Source organism: Rhinolophus sinicus, linkage group LG01 (assembly GCF_036562045.2).
Source record: "Rhinolophus sinicus isolate RSC01 linkage group LG01, ASM3656204v1, whole genome shotgun sequence".
In the NCBI taxonomy this organism is placed as follows: Eukaryota; Metazoa; Chordata; class Mammalia; order Chiroptera; family Rhinolophidae; genus Rhinolophus; species Rhinolophus sinicus.
In genome coordinates this window covers 25,481,002-25,497,970 of record NC_133751.1, presented here as the reverse complement: position 1 = coordinate 25,497,970, position 16,969 = coordinate 25,481,002, and the positions used below count along the sequence as shown (strand labels likewise).

Below are 16,969 nucleotides of genomic sequence, written 5' to 3'. Positions count from 1 at the left end.
ACTACAAGTGAGATGTAAGTTCTGTGTGCAGTGGATAGGGTGTGCTGGGAGTGCAGAAGGAGTTAGGCAAAAATGGAGGAGACAGAGAGCATTTCATCCATCCATCCATCCATCCATCCATCCATCCATCCATCCATCCATCCAACAAATATATGAGTCAGGTAGTGAGCTGTATTCCAAGCAGAGAAGGTGGGTCATGGCCTTGACAAAAGAGGCAACCGAAAGAGGACTGGAGAGAAGAGTGGCTCTCTCTGAGTGGGGAGAGGTAAGCCATCCTCTGAAGGAAGGATGTGGGATGAATAAAAGATGAAGAGCTACATTCTCAAGGCTTCAGCACCTCAGGAGAAGCCCTGACTGTCTGATTGGTGGAAGCAGACGTGTGGCAACTAACAAGCAGGGGCTTGGCCTTTGTCACCTTGTCCAGTGAAGTAGAGGGATCTGATCACAGGGAAGACAACTTACGTTTGCTGAGAGTGAAGGAAACAGCCAGTCTTGCCCTAGAAATTCTCATCATGGCCATCTCCTGGGAACAGCTGTCATTTTATTTTCAATCTATCTTTATGGCTGGTCACAAAGTTCTAAACCATCTCTTTAATACATGATTTGTCAAGTCAACTTAGGCTTTCATGAGCCCTAGCTTGGACTAGTTCCCTCCACAAATCCAGACAGAATTCTTGCGGATTGCACTTGTTAAGCTGCCTCTGACCTCCTCTGTAAGGTTCATACATCATGGCATCATTTGTATGACCACATGGGTGGGTGAGAGATGGCGTCTTAGACCATCAACAATGCAATGAGGTATCAGTATGAGACGTGCAATTTCTGAGAAATAGCTCAAAGTATATTTCCAGGTAACCCACAGAATATAAAAACAACGGTAATTGTAACCCTCCACCCAAAGCAAGGATTCTAATTCCAACACCTTGCACAATGATGGGTCTATAATGACTTTCCAAAAGATTCCTTCATTCTCAGTTAATTAAGTCTTCTTAAAGTAACTTATCACCATGTGTTATTTAAAAGCTTTAAAAATCACACAAGTCCTATATCAGAATTTTTTAATATTTTGATACTGGTTTCTTTTTCTGTTGCTACACTTGAATTAAAAATGACTTTATTGTTCATTTAAAGTCAGATAGGCAATATATGAAAAATTTTGAACGTTCACACATAATTAGATTTTCTTGTATTAAATAAAACAAGATAACTGATTCCTCCCTCCTAAGTTTTTCACATTAATAGGTGTAGTGGCTGGTGGTTGAGGGAAAAGCAGGATCCTTGTCTTTGTGTGTTGGCAAACAAAATTAATGAGCCGTCCCTTCCTCCGCAAATGAAGAAACATTTTTCTTCCATATAAAATGCTTGTCTTTTACATAAACTGGGCTCAGGTAGAAGTAGTCTGTGCCAGTCTAATGAGACTGAATCTTATTTTAGACTACAAGGGATCAGAAACAGGAAGCTCCCAGCTAACAGCAATGGAAAGAAGCTACACAGGATGAAACCAGCAGGCAGCTGTGATGAAGGAGCTATAAACAGTAGACAGTATGTGGTGATCCCAGAACATTCTTCAGGGTCTGGCAAAAGGTGTTGAGGTTAAGAGCTAAGTTGCATTTCAGTCCCAGAAGATGGAAGAAATGCAGAAGCTCCGTTTCCAGAACTGAACCAGAAGTGAGATCCCAAGGGTCAAGGTAGGAACCCACTTACCAGAGCAAGGGTCAGAGGCAGTTCACCAGGTGTGAAATTGACTGGGTATGGAGCCAGAGACACTGACCTTAGCCTTAGTGAGTGCCTGGGCCTGCCATACGCCCGATCCTGCCACACGCCCTGCATGGAACTAACCCAGTTTGTTAACTATTCAAATCTTCACATGTATTTTGTTTGTTTTACTTTTATTACCACAGTTGAAATATATCATGAGAAGTTTCATAGCATCTATTGCTACTATCTTATATTCTCTTTTAAAAGATTCATATTTGCATAGATGTGAGTTTAAGGGGACTTTTGGGGTATCACTTGAGCCATTTCTTTTCAATATATTGTCATATCCTTGCTACAGAATATCATATACAGTGCTTCGAGAAATTTTTGGTTCAGTTAATGACCTTTTGTATATTGTGTCCTTTATTTGATTCACTCAAATATAATTAAATTATTTCTCTGAAAAAAATAAATTATTATTTTGCTTCTTGGTTTCTAAGTTAGTGAAGTCATTAATTGCTATATACACATGTTTGGGGACAACAAATTCATTTTGGTTTCAGCCTGCAGAGGTATCAGAAGCATCCAGATTTCAATTATACTAGAAAATTAAGCCAATGGATTTAACAAAAGCTTTCTTTTTTGGAAATATCCTCAAGCACATGTTAAAGCACAAGTCTTTAATGATTTAGGAATTCTTTAAAAAAGAATTTAAGTTCAGGAAAGTCTCGATTAACAAAGAAACTACATAAAAGATATGGCCTGGGCCATCTCTACCATTTCATAGTTGGCTTGCTTGCTTTTGCCTTAAGCATCAAGCACAGAGAAATAGATCCTCTCCTGGCTAGTGGTTGTTCCTAACTGACTTCAATTTGACTTTCCAGTCATCTAGTCTGTTTGTGAACAAACCCTTTATTCATTTGCTTCACAATTAAGGTACTACTCTGGATTGAAGAGTTTATTAAAACGACATTTTGATATCTGAAATGTGACAATTCTTTTTTTTTTTTTTTTTTTAATTTTGAAGGAAGATCTTGAGATATGAACCCATTGATTCACTTCGAGTTTTTATCTAGGCTAGTGAAAAGATAAATAAAAATGAATTCATTAATAATTCTAATTCTAGCAAATGGAGTTAAACAACAATATGCCAGACAGGTGGCACTCCTACATCTCCTCTTTTTAAAAACAAAAAACACACACAAAAAAGTTTTTTTTTTCAGTTACAGCTGACATTCAATATATTATACTAGTTTCAGGTGTTCAGCATAGTGTTTTCGTTTTGTTTTTTGTTTTTATAACTTATGAAGCCAACATCTCCTCTTGCTGGTTTCTTTTACCCACTTGGGTGATATAATTACGTATGACAACACAAGAGCCAAAAACCCTAACCTGTCTGAACTAATTTCTAGATTGGTTTGCACATCCTATGATTCTAGAATCTTACTTTTGTAGCAAACATTTACCTCCATTCAGAAGGGTATACCCTGCAAACTTATCTCTTTAGAGAAGGAAAGAAAAGGGATTAGTTGCTTAAATTGTGAGAGAAAACAGGATTAGAAGAGCATTTCTGGAATTCTCTGGGGCAAGAAGACATGACTTTATTAAGCCCTAAGCCTACTCACAGAATGCTCCCTCCAGCTCTCTGATTTAACCTAAACTACCTTTCCCTGAAGCTCTTTTTCCCTCTAACACTTCGCAACACTGAAAGGCAACGTGGGCCTTTTATTATCACTCTCTGCAGCATCCAAATCATTACTCTCCACTATCTGCCAGTTGACCACCCCAGATTCAACTATTTTATCTCTGTCATCTCCTAACTTCTTTGACATTCATTTCTCTTTATTAAAGACTGACACCTCGCTCACAGTCTTCCCTTCTGTGAAAGTTCTACCATCTTCCCAGCTAACATCAGGGACCGTGTGGACAAAAAATCCTCTGCTACTCTCTAGTTTACGAATTTCTTAAGCTTCTAGACTCTCATGACCTTTGCCTCTACTCCACATTGTAACATGAATTTTCATGGTAATTCCTGATATTATCACCCAGAACAGTTCAACTTCTGCACTCTTTGACTTGAGTAACCTGTGCTCTGACCTTCCAATCTTTAGAGGTTTTTTCTTTCTTTCTTTTTTTTTTTTTTTTAATTTCTTTAGTCCCTCTATGCCTCCTCTTCAACTTTACTGAGAACACTCACCCTATGTTCACTCTACTTTTTCTTTGCCTTTCTTTTACCTCCTGTGCTACATCCTGTGGTGCCATCGTTTAAATCACCATCTCACCTAAGTATTTCATTCTTTTGCCCCCTGCAAATGAACCTACCCCGACTCTATCCAGCTGCCTTCCTTTTCCCTTCCAACTTTAGACTAAGATATTTATATATTGATTGATTGATGATTGTCTCATTGTTGATTGTAAGCTCCACGTGTTGTTCATTTCTGCATCAGAAGGACCTAGAACAGTGCTCAATAAATATCTGTTGAAGATATTAATCATGATGCTGGGAAAGTCCCTTACCGGCCTGGCTTAATGCCATTTCAACGTATAGCCTTCAACATCAACAGGGTCATCAATTCTGTGCACAGCCCTTCTACATGGCCCCGGTGAGCCTTCGTTTCCACTCCTCCTCACACTGCCCCTTTTCAGCTTTCAATACTCTTCTTCCTTTCTCTGCCAGCTCACTCCCAGGGGCAGGTTTTGCCTCAGACTTCACACAGAAAACAGAAGTGACTGGATGATGAACCACATGGCTTCCTCTTCTTCCTAACCTTCAAACGCAGTATTTGCATCCAAACCATCACTGTCTCTTCCCCCTGGTAACAGAGGAAGAGGATGCCCTCCTCCGTCTAAGAGCAGTCCTGCCATCTTTTCTCTGGGTATATGCTCTCCTACATCCCAAGAGCAAGAGCCACCCATTTTTCCATCTTCCACCTGAATCTTCAAACTTTTCCTCTCTTCTTTCATTTCTTATCTTACTCAACCTCTCAGATGCACTTTACTGATTTTCCTTCTACTTTCCTGACTCCTCCTCAGTCCCCTTTGAAAATCTCCATTTCTTTCCTGGGAAATCTCAACCCCATCACCCATATGCTGGTGATGCCTAAATCCTTATTTCCCACCTGACTTCACTGGACTTTGACAGATGGAGCTCAGCAGTATCTCAGATCTACACTGTCTCCCAGGGAATCTATCACTGCATTGGCCCCAGCCCATTACCAAACCAGCTCTTGCTCTGTGTTCCCTGGCTCAGTGAGTAGCACACTTTATCTCCAGTTTCCCAAGCCAGAAATTTGAGTTATACTTTAATTCACTTCTTTTGCACTACCTGCCGTATTTACACAAACACTATCATCTTATGAATTCTACCTCTTAAATATTTCTCAAACCCATCCATTCTCTCTACTCTGTTACCATTCAAATCGAAGCACCCATTAGCTCTCATCCAGATGTGGGCAGTAGCCTAATGTCCTGCCTGCAGCCATTCTTTAGTGATCTTTCTCAACAATTCTGATCAACTCATGCCTCACTTAATACCTTGCCTCCTATAACTTCTCATTGCTATGAGTAGAAGGTCCAAACACTTTAACATGGACTATAAGATCCAACTCTTGCTTATCTCACCCCCACTCTCACAACCTCATAAATACCCTTTGTGAGTTAGCCCTATAGCTATTCTCTCAGTTCTTCAATCTTGCCAAGCTCTCCCTCACTCCTAGGACATGGAAATATTGTTCCTTTTTATGCGTAAATCTTTGCCTTCACTTCACCAAGCCTGAGCTAGATGACAGGAGAACTTGAAAATGCTACACCTCTGCTTAACAACCTTCAGACGCTCCCTGTAATATATCCATTTTCTATAAACTCTAGGAGGAATTGCAACCCACAAAGCATATGACCTAGTCCCTGTTTACTTTTCCGGCCTCATGTCTTGCGAGCCTGATGCATCCCGCATTACACTCCAGCCACCATGAACCGCTTGAAGTCCTGAACTCACCAAGCCCTCACTTGCATCTTGCATCCAGCCTGTGCACATGCGGCCCTCTGCTCCATTGGTCTGGCAATCTCGGATTATCTTTCCAAATTTAGTGGAGTGACATGTCCTCTAGAGAAGGCTTTTCTGGCCCAGTTATACAATTACTTGAGCTGCCCACTGCCATGACTGAGGTGGTTTAGGTGCTCTTTTCTCAGCATGCCTGTAGCACAGGCTGCTTACTGCTACCATAGCACTATCGAAACCATATGGTAATTTTGTTTTTTGGTTTGTTATGCTTACCAGACTATCACTTTCCTGAGGGCAGGGGTATCTTAGTTCATATTCCCAGTGTCTCAAAAAGTACTCAGTATTTAGAAGGTGCTCAATGAATGTTTTTGGAAAAAACCAAATGAGTTAATTAATAAATGGATGAGGAAAGACATTGTTCTGAAGTCTCCATGAAAGCATTCATGCCCGCATTATACTGGGAACATTCAGGAAGACATTTCAGGTTCAGCTTCTCCATTACTAGCAGTTAAACAGGCCCAGTGTCTCACCCACTCGGCCTTAGTTTTCAGTGAGGAGCATAGTCTGTATCTCTTGAAACAATGTTAGTTGACATATACCTTCTTTTAAAAATGCAAATGTCCAGGGAATTCCTATATACCTTAATGTCCGCTTATTTACCGAAATTGCTTTTCCTCCTAACACCTAACAGAAACCAGTCCCCTGAAGGAATAGGAACTTGGTGTGTCAGGGAGGAGAGAAGATCTGGCGTGGGCATATTTTAAAAGCTTCCCACGTTAACCTGATCAGCAGCCATAGTTGAGAATCACTATTCTTCAGCAACTTCTCGAACTTTATTGTGCACACCATTCTCTGGGTGACTTTACTAAAAATGCAGGTGTAGGTTCAATACGTCTCAGGTGGAGCCTGAGAATTTGCATTTTTGCAAGTTCCTAGCTGAAGCTGATACCGAGGCTGCTGGTCCATAGACCACACTCTGAATAGTAAGGATCTAGTCATTCTCCTCTTGCTCCAGGCCTCTGGCTTATTTACTCTTAGGGGCTAGTCAGTCATGAGGAAAGGGTTAATGGTGGGAGACTGCAAGGACAAGCGCAGACTAGCCACAAGTTCAAATCCAGGGGTGCCTGTTGGTAGGTTTTGCTCTATAGGAAACATGGATCCGAAGTGCCCATTTCTGAATGTGCTCATTTGAACAGACTCACAGGCAAAACGGTCACCCCCCCATGCTAAGATAGAGTGCAGTAGTCAAGGAAAATGTTACTAAGGAATGACACGTTTTTACCTGAGAATATCTAAAATGTACTACTCTCTCTCTTCTTCTCTCCCCCTCTCTCTTTGTTGGCCATAACTTCCTCCTCAAAAATATACTGACTGCTTTTTGATTCTCAATAAATAGCTTTAAATGGGGCATTGGCAACGTTCACAGAAGAACACATTAAATGGAAGACATCTGTGCATTATACCTATGGCACATCTCCCTGAAGGATGTGTAACACGAAATGGGCTATCATTAGTCTTTAATGTTCCTCTATAAAGTGAGACATTTTTAATTCCAATTCCGTAGATAAGGAAAATGAAATGCAGAACGCTAAACGGACTTAATTAAGATCGCATACTACCAACACAGAATGTGGCCAAAACTGACATCTTCGTGCTCCCATGCTAAGTAGGCTTAGTAGAAAAAAAAAAGCAAAAAAAAGCAGTAATCTCTCAAAAGATTGTACCTTAATTATTCATAACACGTGCATGTATTTGAAATAAAGTTTACTATTTAATAGCCTTTCTCTTGCACATATATTATTGGTGGAATTTATCTATAGGCTAGTCATCCAATTATTAACTTACATTGCTGGTAAAAGAATTCAAAGTGGCCTTACAGGAATACATACATTAACTCATATACATTCAATGAGAAAGAAAAAAAAATGAACAGGAATAATGCTAGTGAATCAAATGTATACAAAGAGGTCCAAAAGATACAGGTTCAAAACAAATTTGAGTTTCAACTTACTAGCAGTCAAGGTAAAAATGGAAACATTTCACAGAATCTGCATGAAAATACAACACATTTGTCCAGAAGCAGAATTATCCCTGGTAACTATTCTCTGGTAGATCCTGAATTCTGACTTTGACTCAGAGATGGCAGGTCCTCTTCGTCCTGCTATCCCACATACATCTCTGTCTTCTTCTGAAAGTGAAACCCCAGGGCATGCAAATAATGCTTCCAATGTCCAATGCTGAAACGCTTTTAACTTCCTAGTTGATTTACTATTTTCCGTAGATTTTTCATCAGTAGAGCCCTAATATAATCAAATAATAGGTTTTCACTCAAAGTGAGAGGCTTGAATTATTTAGCAAAGATTTGGTAGGCACTGAAAACTGCACATATTTTGAATTGTGAAAATGGGAGTGAATGGACTCAACATTTAATAGCAAGCATGAGATCAAATTACAAGATAATTACTGATAAGTGGACATTAGAGATGGAATAACAGGGATGAGAGTGGTTTGGTTTGGTTTCCTAACCATCATATGGAGCTATAATTTGAATACCATAAATTAACCCAGTGATTTTTAATAAATCTATACAGTTGTGCAACCATCACCAATACCCAGTGTTAGAATGTTTTCATCAACCCAGAAAATTCCCTTGTACCCATTTGCAGCAATCCCTTCTCCATTCCCAGCCCTAAGCAACAGCTATTCTGCTTTCTGCCTCTACAATTTTGCCTTTTCTGGAAATTTTATATAAATAGAATTATATAGCATGGAGTTTTTTGCGTCTGCATTATTTCACTTAGCATGTTTTTGAGTTTCATCCATATTATTGCACGTGTCATATTCTGCTCCTTTTTTTATTGTTGTGTAGTATTTTTGTTTACAGCCATACTACATTTTGTTTAGTTACTGTTGATAAACATCAGAGTTGTGACATGTTTTGGCTACTATTAATAATGCAATAATGAAAAAAAAAATAATGCAATAATGAACAATAACATAAAAGTCCTTGTGACAACATGTGTTTTCATTTCTCTTAAGTAAATACCTGGGAGTGGAAGTACTGGGTTGTATGGAAAGCATATGTTTAATTCGCATAAAAATGTTCACACTGTTTTCCAAAATGGTTTTCTACATTTTGAGCTGGGATGTATTAAAATATTTTACATTCCACCAGCAATGTATGATGGTTCCAGTCTCTAACACTTGAGATTGTCTGTCTTTTTTATGATAGCCCTCCTAGTGGGTATAGGGTTAGGGGGTTTTGAACAGAGAGAATTTATTCAAGTTTTCAGTCAGAAATAGGATCAAAACTAGCCCTTCCCCCAGGCACCCCATATCTCCTTTTCTGAATAGTCTCAGAGAAGGAAATTTTTCCATTCAAAGGCTATGCAACTTATGATCTTTTTAATTCTGTTTTTTTAAATTTTCCTTAAATAGTCTATACATTTTTATCAACTTGAGCTTCACATTATGTCAAAGGCTTATTGGAAAGTAGCTTAGATTTGGTGATAAGCATGACAGGGCAAGACCCTTCAATTACAGAGGAGATTTCCCATATCTCACACTCTAAAATGTTAAAAGTAAAGATGGGGTCCTCATCCCAGCCTAAATTCCAGTTTACATCTACTCCCCTTTACATATAGATAATTATTGCAGCTGTAAAACAAACCTTTGGATTTCTAATAAGTTTACAATGCATTACTAATTTGCTTTCCCTTTAACCGCTTAATTCAACTTATCTATGTTTTCCATACCTTATGCATACCATGCATTAAAAAACACACGATGGTGTACTACTGCTTAAAAACTACCCAGCAGGTAAGAAAAGTATGTTATGTATGTGTGTATTTATCATATAATAGACTCCCTTTCTTGGAAATAATTTGATTGACAGATGCTAATTTTCACTGGAGAATTTTTAAAGCAAATATTGATATACAGTTGTCAGAAGAATGGTGTCAGGGAAGTTGCCTGAAGCAAATTGCCACATTTAAATTAACAAAGGTGTGCTTCAGCAGTCTTCCCACTGAGATACCTGCTGCATTTTTATTGCCTGAAGGATGGTTTTTTTCAAACTTAATTACGTAATAAAATAACCTCATCTCCTACTCTGAAAGTTTGTAACTCAGCTGGCAGCCCTCAAGAGTCAGTCTGCAGTACTTCCTGTACTTTTCCAGTTGTGCCATTTTTCTTCATGGAGGCTTCTGTGGTGTTTATAGGTAAGAAATGAGAGACCATGGCGCACAGGGAGACAGAGGTTCACTGTTGCTCAAGAAAAGACCAATGAGTGCCAAGATACTTCACCTGGGGCATTGCCAGGATCTAGTCCTTGTAGAAATAACCAGATATTTGGAACTTTCAATTAATTCAAGGGTCATAGCTCAAGCCACACAAAGGTGATAAATAAAAATGTAAATATATTCATCATGCTGAACATACATTTCTTTCAGATGAAGAGAATGCCTCCTTTCCTTGTATTAATAATTAACTATTCATCAAAAGTTTGCCTGATTAGTACAGAATTAAAGGAAATGGATAGTTCTGAGATGTTTAATCCAGGCCTTGATGCTACATGAGCTTGTCTCTCAGGGCTGTCCCCATTGTGCAGTGTACAACGTGCACAACACTACATGTGATCTGGTTCTCTCTTGTGAACTGTATTACTCCTGTACCTTGGCTTCTCTATCCCCTGGAGAGTATAGGACTAAACTGCTAATATTGGCTTTTTAAACCCCTCAGTTCCATGTTGCATTTGATGTACCAAAATGACCGATGAAGCTGCTCACTGCTTTCAGTGAAGTAACTGGTTTCTGGGTCTAACCAATATGTATTCTCCTCTTTCTCAGTCTGGCTTAAAATATTTCAACTCTTGGAAGGTCCAGGATGGCAGGATAGGTAAATGCTATGCCTACTGCCTCCCAGGATGAAATAAAATTACAACCAAATTATAGAACAATCAACCTTGAGAATCATCTGAAGATTAGCTGAACATAAACCCCTACAACTAAGGAAATAAAGAAGAGGCCACATCCGGACGGGTAGGAGGGGTGGAGACATGAAACAGTCTGACACCAAACCCACAGGTAGTGGTTGCTCACTGGGAGGGACATCTCGGCAGCGGAGGCCCCCCCACCCCGAAGAGAGAGGGGCCTCAGCCCCACACCAGGCTCCCCAGCCTAGGAGTCCTGTGAGGGGAAGAGGAGGCCCCATAACATCTGGCAGTGAAAATCAGTGGGGATTCCCTTCGTCTGTCCCAGTGAGACAGGGCAGCTGGTAACCCAGACGTCCTCATAAAGGGCCTACACATAGAGTCACTCACTCACAGGCACTCACCCTGGGCCCCAGAGGAGGGACGATTACTAGAGAGGTGCAAGAAACATACTATATACAGAGAACCCCAAAGATTTCATCCAAAAATTATTAGAGTTCTAATAAATGAAAAGGAGCAGGACACAAAATGAACAGTCAGAAACTGGTTACATTTTTATACTCCATAACGAACTATCAGAGAGACAAATTAAGAAAACAATCCCATTTACAACTGCATTAAAAAAAAAAAACAAAACGAAGGATTAAATTTAACCAAGGAAGTAAAGGATCTATGCTCAGAAATTTATAAGACATTCATGAGAAAAATTAAAGATACAAATAAATGGAAGTATATATCATGCTCATGGATAGGAAGAATTTATAGCATTATAATGTCCTTACTACCCAAAACAATCAATAGAAAAACACCAATCGCATTTTTCACAAAACTAGAACAAATAATCCTAAAATATATATATGGAATCATAAAAGGCCCCCATAAAAGTTATGTAGCTTAACACCAAAAAAAAAAAAAAAATCCAATCAAGAAATGGGCAGAGGACCTGAACAGACATTTCTCCAAAGAGTACATACAGGTGGCCAATAGACATATTAAAAGATGCTCAATATCACTAAACATCAAAAAGTGCAAATAAAATCCACAATGAGATACCACTTCACACCTGTCAGAATGGCTATCATCAATAAATCAATAAACAACAAGTGTTGGTGAGGATGTAGAAAAAAGGAACACTGTGCACTGTTAGTGGCATCGCAAACTGGTGCAGCCGCTATGGAAAACAGCATGGAGATTCCTCAAAAAATTAAAAATAGAGCTACCTTATGACCCAGCAATTCCACTCCTGGGTATTTATCCAAAGAAATCCAAAACACTAATTTGAAAAGATACATGCACCCTTATATTCACTGCCACACTATTTACAATAGTTAACATATGGAAACAACAAGAATTCCCATCAACAAACGATTGGATAAAGAAATTGTGGTATATATATATATATATATAAAAAAAAATGAAATCTTACCATTTACAACAACATGGGTGGACCTAGGGAATGTTATGCTAAGTGAAATAAGTCAGCCTTAGAAAGACAAATACTATATGAATTCACTTATATGTGGAATCCAAAGAAAAAAATAAAAGAACAAACAAAACAGAAACAGTCCCATAGACACAGAGAACAAACTGATGGTTACTAGATGCTGATGGTTACTAGATGGGAGGGGCTGGGGGGCTGGGTGAGAAAGGTGAAGGGATTAAGAAGCAAAAAGTGCTAGTTACTGGGTGTCACTGGGATGTAAAGTACAGTATGAAGAATACAATCAGTAGTATGTACTGTAAAAACTGTGTATAGTGTCAGATGGGTAGTAGACTTAGTGGGGGATCACGTCATAAATTATATAAACGTCTAGCCACTACACTGTACACATGAAACTAACATAAATTAATATTGAATGTCAACTATAATTTAAAAAATAGTCATGGGGATGTGTGATGCAGCATGGGGAATATAGTCAATAACGTTCTAATAACTATGTACAGTGTCGAGTGGGCAATAGATTTGTTGGCGTTATCACTTTGTGAATTATGTAAACATCTGATCACTATGTTGTTCTGTACACCTGAAACTAATAAAAAAATATTTCAACTCTTGGAGAGTCATCTTATATCTTTTAGCTCCAAATTCTATCAGGAGGGGAAGCAATCTGCTCTTATACTGTTTGTACAGGCGTAGGGTATTAAAAGTTAGACAAACTCTCAGCTCCTTTGAGACATGAAGTGGTGCTGAATACCGGCTCTGGAGCCAGGCTGCCTCCTGTGCTGGAATCCTAACCCAAGTTTTTTCATCTGTACAAAGAAAGTATAATGGTCCCTACCTCACAGAGTCATTATTAGGATCAAATATGTTAATACATGATAACTGCTTCAAACAGTGCCAGACTCAGAAACAGTCAAAAAAGTGTTTGCTATATTTATTCAATTTCACTATCTTCTGTTTTTATTTTATTCTATTCTATTATTAGCATCCACCATTCTGTTATTATACCCCCCTTTTAATCCATTTAACATTCCTTCCCTATACCTGTAAATTACACAACTCAATTAGTAATAAAAAGCAGTTTGGCAGGAAACACTGTGTGTGTGTGTGTGTGTGTGTGTGTGTGTGTGTGTGTGTCTGTGTGTTTAACTCTTCAAAGATAGTCTTAAAATAAAGGAACTATGGGAGGTGTATTATTAGTTCTCTATTGCCACTATAACAAATAATCATAAACTTAGTGGCTTAAACCCACACAGATTTATTACCTTATAATTCTGGGGGTCAGAAGTCTAAAAAGGGTCAACAGGGCTGTGTTTATTCTGGATACTCTAGGGGAGAACCATACCTTTCCCTCTCTAGCTTCCAGGGGCTCTACACATTCCTTGGCTGTGGCCACATCACTGCAACCTTTGCTTCCTTTGCTTCTGTTTCCACATCTCTTTCGGTGATTCTGACCCTCATATTCCCTTCCCCTTATAATATATATGTGACCATGTAATGCCACCCAAATAATTCAGGATAATCTCCCCACGTGAAGATCCTTAATGTAATCACATCTGCAAAGTGCCTTTGGTCACATAAGGTAACACATTCACTGGATCCCCTGGGATAGGACATGGACACCTCTGGGGAGGCATTATTCTGGTCACTACATGGGGAAAAACAGTAGATGATCTCTTGAGATCATTTAAGCCAGTGGTACCTGACCTGAAGTGATTATGCTGCCCCAGGGGACATTTGACAATATCTGGAGACATTTTTAGATGTCACAGCTGGGAGGTGGGTTGCTACTAGGAATATAGTGGGTAGTAGCCAGTGACACTGCTAAACATCCTATAATGCACAGGACAGTTGCCTGCCTCTGATAAAGAATTATCCAGCCCAAAATGTCAACAGTGATGAAGCTGAGAACCCCTGATTGAAAACATGTAAAATTCCTTGAAATATTCTGAGTTAGTAAGGTTACATTGCAATAGAAGCTAGTTCCAGGATTTAGATTTACATAGAGAAGTTTGAGAAATCACATACAAGCTCTACAACTCCATGGTTTTGACAATCTTAGTAAATAAGAGATGGATAATATTATTTATACTTTAGTAGCAGGGTTTTGAACACTGCCTTAACTTGTTATTTGTTAAGTAGTGTTTTATTTTAGGTCTGGTGTAGTTTTTCCTATTGCTGTATGTCATATACAGAGAAGTTAAAGTGTCTATTATAAACATCATTTTATGCATATTATGAGTATTTAAGTTCATAGATGTTCAGATTTAAGTGCTTAACAGAAGGTGACCCATAGGCTTCGGCAATATTTTATTTTGGCCTTGGTATGGCCTGATTTCTATTCCTTGACTTTTCAGGATAAAAGACTTACATGAACTTATTGTGATATTGCCTTCCCCCGTTAGAAAGAATTAAGTTAGAACCAACTTCCACGTAAAGTAAGGACCTTGGGTTTCAATAATTAATTTTCCAATCCTCAAGAACTTCTGCGCTCAGGTTTGAATTCTCCCATTCTTTTAAAGTAAGCTTCAGAATTGCTAGTAGGAGACTTTATATGTTTTTCAACATCTTTTTTTCCACCTTCCTTTTCCTTTCCATCCACTCCACTCTTCCCACTGTCCCCCTTTCTTTACTGCATTTTTCTGTCTAAGATTTCCCCTAGAGTTTTCTTAATTTGCAGTAATTTCCAAAAGCAATAGTTGTATTTTCTGTGGCAGAAAAGATCTCCCTAACCAGCAGAGAACTATGGGTGTGAAGATGGCATCCATAAGGGAGAGTTTCAATTTCATTTTTCCACCCAGGAAGAATAAGATCTATGAGTAGAAAGTATTCTAACAGATTGTGAACCAATACAGCAGAATGAAGAAAAACACAAAGCTATTCAGCAACCTTGTTTACCACTGAGGCTATTTCTGTTGTATACATTTATCTGCCAAGATACAGTTCAGGGAGGTGTTTTACATTTGGTATGATTTCTAAGCTACAATTAATGGATACAGGTTAAATACACTTTAATGAGCTGAGACTTGCTAAACGGTATAAAAAAAACCAAAGCCATACTTCCAAACATTAAGTCACATCTAAGATTCCAGATTCCAAATATCACATTGCTCGTTGGGGTGGGTGCCACTAGAGGAATCTGCTCAGATTGTCAGGCCTACCTACCTAGTCAGAGGATCTCATTTCTTCAAAAACAAAATGCAAGAAAACAAAAAGAGAAAAAAAGAGTAAGAGGGAGAAGAAACTGTGTGAAAGAGAACATATAGATTTAGAGACTTAAACATGTCAAGTGTATTAAGAACTGAGAAACTTGGACATAGAGCTCATTATACAACTGGAAGTCTCAAAACAGGCTAGGTATAAGCATATAGTATGGCAGCTGGTAGAGAGAAAGGAGGGAGAGGATTTGGGGATAGAGCAAATGGCAACTGCCAATTTGGGCACGTAAAACTCTGGTATAGGGACCATGGACGTCTCCCAGCCAAGGTACCTCTACAACCATTTCCCTGGGTAACAGAGAAACTTTCTGGGAAAGCCCAAAGATGGGAAAGTGCCTGTTATTATGTTGCTGATATCCCAATCTACCTACATCAGGTCTCAGGAGTATGGCTAGTGTACTTGAGATCGAGGGGGAAAAATCATCATCATTACGCAATATAGAAAAGGAAAGGGCAACATATTTGGGATATCAGACTATAACCTAAAATCCCAAGATGTTTTATCATCGTTATTTTACAAAGGTCTGAATAACACAAACGCAATTTAAAATATCCAACAGAAAATGGTTAAACATCACTTGGAGCATGTTATTTCTTGGAAGGAAAGAAGTTTAGAATCTCTTGTCAAAGGGCATTAATATTGCATTCACATCCAGGGTGCTGTGTCCAGCTACACCTTTCTTCTTCTCAAAATGCTCTTCTTTTTTTTTCTCACCACACACTAATGGATGTGACCTCTGTAGCTCCATACACTTCTCTGTTCCCTTCTCTGACTTTTCTTTGTCTTCTACTCTAATTTTTGATGTCCTCTTCAGTTCAGCTCTTTTTTTCTCCTTTTGGGAACTTAAATTCTCCCAAGTCTTCAGCTGTCACCTCTGAGCTGACAGATGCTAAATCTACCACATAAGAGATTCTCCAACACCCCATCTCTACCTTCCTGCTGTCTGTCCCCACTTGGATGTTACTCTAGCTTAGACTCAACATGTCCAAATCCATATTAACCAAATCCTTCCCTAAAATAAACTTACCTCCTGCCTTCTCTATTTCTGCGTGCACTGCCACCATTCTCCTGAATCCCTTAGGTTTTAAAAGTAGTCGTGATTTTCAAATTATCCACACCCTTCATTTAGCAAGTCAGTTCTATTGAGCCATCCAATTCTGCCTTCATGTTGTCCCATAGCTCTCTCATCCCGCCAGAGGCTGACCTCCTCAGCTCACACCTGCATTAGGTAGGCAGTCCCGACCTGCCTACTCTTCCTGGCTTATTACCTCTCATTCGATCTCCCCAGCCTAGCATTCCTAGAATCATCTTTCAACTCTTGCCTTGTTGAGTGATCTCGTCAGGAAAATAACCATTTCTCTGTTATTACAACATCAAGGCTAAACATAGGTTTTCAAAGCTCTCAGTAATGTGCCCCTCTCTATCAATTTTACATTTTCACTGTATCTCCATGATATGATTTATTCCTGTTGTTCTTTTTCCTTGTTTGGAATTCCCTCTTCTTTACCTCCACTTCCAAATCCTAGCCCTACTACAAGGCCTCCCAAATCTCAATTTCTCTATGTAGCTTAAATGACTAACTGTTACTCCCCTTTCATCCCTCTACTGATTTGCATGGGGAAATTTCATACTGAATGATAATGCTCACTATTTCATACAAGCTGATTTTCTTTTTCCAACT

General features: G+C 38.9%; 1 protein-coding gene across 3 annotated transcripts in view; it reads right to left on the bottom strand.

The window, feature by feature from the left end:
* The window catches only part of MME (membrane metalloendopeptidase), a 91,049-nt gene that overhangs the window by 68,275 nt on the left and 5,805 nt on the right, over positions 1–16,969 (bottom strand). The gene's annotated exons all lie outside the window — the stretch shown is intronic.